This window comes from Nansenia antarctica (assembly GCF_963989245.1).
Source record: "Nansenia antarctica genome assembly, chromosome: 5".
Lineage (NCBI taxonomy): Eukaryota > Metazoa > Chordata > Actinopteri > Argentiniformes > Microstomatidae > Nansenia > Nansenia antarctica.
Window position 1 is genome coordinate 74,599,012 of NC_137690.1, and position 2,500 is coordinate 74,601,511.

The 2,500-nt window shown below is 65.0% G+C and overlaps 1 pseudogene across 1 annotated transcript in view; it reads left to right on the top strand.

Moving 5' to 3' along the window:
• Nucleotides 1–2,500, top strand: part of LOC308158380 (nuclear receptor ROR-alpha A-like) — a 105,885-nt pseudogene that overhangs the window by 93,398 nt on the left and 9,987 nt on the right. Inside the window, exon 5 of the transcript in view lies at nt 225–412. The product of the transcript in view is annotated as a nuclear receptor ROR-alpha A-like (transcript). The remainder of the gene's footprint in view (nt 1–224; nt 413–2,500) is intronic.

Sequence of the window (2,500 nt, forward strand, 5' to 3'; positions counted from 1 at the left end):
CCACCACCCCAGGGGAGGCCTCCCCCCTCTCCCCCCCTCCCTACGGTGGTTCCCTCCCTCACCCCCACACGGAGCTCCGGGACGACCTCCGGGACGACCTCGGGGGTGGGGGGGGGCTACATGGAGGAGCACACCACCCCCCCAGAGGCGGGTGGGGGGGGTGGCCACCAAGCCGGACCCCGGGGGTGGAGGTGGGGGCGGAGGAGGGGGAGGGGGTGGGGGGCGGAGGTGGGGGGTGGGGGGTTCTACCTGGACATCCAGCCCTCGCCAGACCAGTCGGGTCTGGACATCAACGGGATCAAACCGGAGCCCCTCTGTGACTACGGGACCGCCGACGCAGACGCCGGCTTCTTCCCCTACTGCTCCTTCACCAACGGAGAGACCTCGCCTACCGTCTCCATGGCTGAGCTAGGTAGGAGGGAGGGAGGGAGGGAGGGAGGGAGGGAGGGAGAGAGGGAGGGAGGGAGGGATGGAGGGAGAGACCTCGCCTACTGTGTCTATGGCCGAGCTAGGTAGGAGGGAGGGGAGAGGAGGGAGGGAGGGATGGAGAGGGAGAGGAGGGAGGGAGAGGAGGAGGGAGGGAGGGAGGAGAGAGGAGGGAGAGACCTCGCCTACCATCTCAATGGCTGAGCTAGGTGAGGAGGGAGGGGAGGGAGGGAGGGAGAGGAGGAGGGAGGGAGGGAGGGAGGGAGGGATGGAGATGGAGAGGAGGGAGAGGAGGAGGGATGGAGGGAGGGGAGAGGAGGGAGGGATATATGGAGAGAGGAGGGATGGAGGGAGAGAGGAGGAGAGGAGGGGAGAGGAGGGATGGATGGAGGGAGCAGAGATGTAGGAGAGGAGGGATGGAGAGGAGGGAGGGATGGAGGGAGAGAGGAGGGATGGAGAGGAGGAGGGAGGGATGGAGGGAGAGAGGAGGGATGGAGGGAGGGAGAGAGGAGGGAGAGAGGAGGGATGGAGGGAGAGAGGAGGGAGAGAGGAGGGATGGAGGTTAGGGAGGGGAGAGGAGGGAGAGACCTCCCCCACCGTCTCTATGGCTGAGCTAGGTGAGTTAGAGATGGAGGGAGGAGAGGAGGGATGGAGAGGAGGAGGGAGGGATGGAGGGATGGATGGAGGGAGAGAGGGATGGAGGGAGGGAGGGGAGAGGAGGGAGAGACCTCGCCTACCGTGTCTATGGCTGAGCTAGGTAGGAGGGAGGGAGGGAGGGAAGGGATGGAGGGAGGGATGGAGGGAGGGATGGAGGGAGCGATGGAGGGATGGAGGGAGGGAGGGAGGGAGGAGAGGGATGGATGGTGGAGAGGGAGAGACCTCGCCTACTGTCTCCATGGCCGAGCTAGGTGAGGGGGGAGGGAGGGAGGGAGGGAGGGAGAGACCTCGCCTACCGTCTCCATGGCTGAGCAAGGTGAGGAGGGAGGGAGGGAGGGGAAGGAGGGAGGGGAGAGGAGAGAGGAGGGAGAGACCTCGCCTACCGTCTCTATGGCTGAGCTAGGTGAGGAGGGAGGGAGGGAGGGAGGTTAGGGAGGGGAGAGGAGGGAGAGACCTCCCCCACCGTCTCTATGGTCGAGCTAGGTGAGGAGGGATGGAGAGGAGAAGGTAGAGAGGGAGGGATGGAGGGAGGGAGGGATGGAGAGGAGGAGGGGAGAGGAGGGAGAGATATATGGAGAGAGGAGGGAGGGATGGAGAGGAGAGAGGAGGAGGGAGGGATGGAGAGGAGAGAGGAGGAGGGAGGGATGGATGGAGGGAGGAGAGGAGCGAGAGACCTCGCCTACCGTCTCCATGGCTGAGCTAGGTGAGGAGGGAGGGAGGGATGGAGAGGAGGAGGAGGGAGGGATGGATGGAGGGAGGAGAGGAGGGATGGAGGGATGGAGAGGAGGGAGGGATATATGGAGAGAGGAGGGATGGAGTAGAGGGAGGGATGAGAGAGGAGGGAGAGACCTCCCCCACCGTCTCTATGGCTGAGCTAGGTGAGGAGGGAGGGAAGGAGGGAGGAGAGGAGAGGGGAGGGGAGAGGAGGAGGGAGAGAGGAGGAGAGGAGAGGAGGGGAGAGGAGGGATGGATGGAGGGAGGGAGGGAGAGAGGAGGGATGAAGGGATGGAGAGGAGGAGGGAGGGATGGAGAGGATGAGGGAGGGATGGAGAGGAGAGAGGAGGGATGGAGGTTAGGGAGGGGAGAGGAGGGAGAGACCTCCCCCACCGTCTCTATGGCTGAGCTAGGTGAGGAGGGAGGGAGGGAGGAGAGGGAGGGAGGGATGGAGAGGAGGAGGGAGGGAGGGAGGGAGGGAGGAGAGGAGGGAAAGACCTCGCCTACCGTCTCCATGGCTGAGCTAGGTGAGGAGGGAGGGATGGAGGGAGGGAGGAGAGGAGGAGGGAGGGAGGGAGGAGAGGGAGGGGAGGAGGGATGGATGGATGGAGGGAGGGAGGAGAGAGGAGGGATGGATGGAGGGAGGGAGGAGAGAGGAGGGATGGATGGAGGGAGGAGAGAGGAGGGATGGATGGAGGGAGAG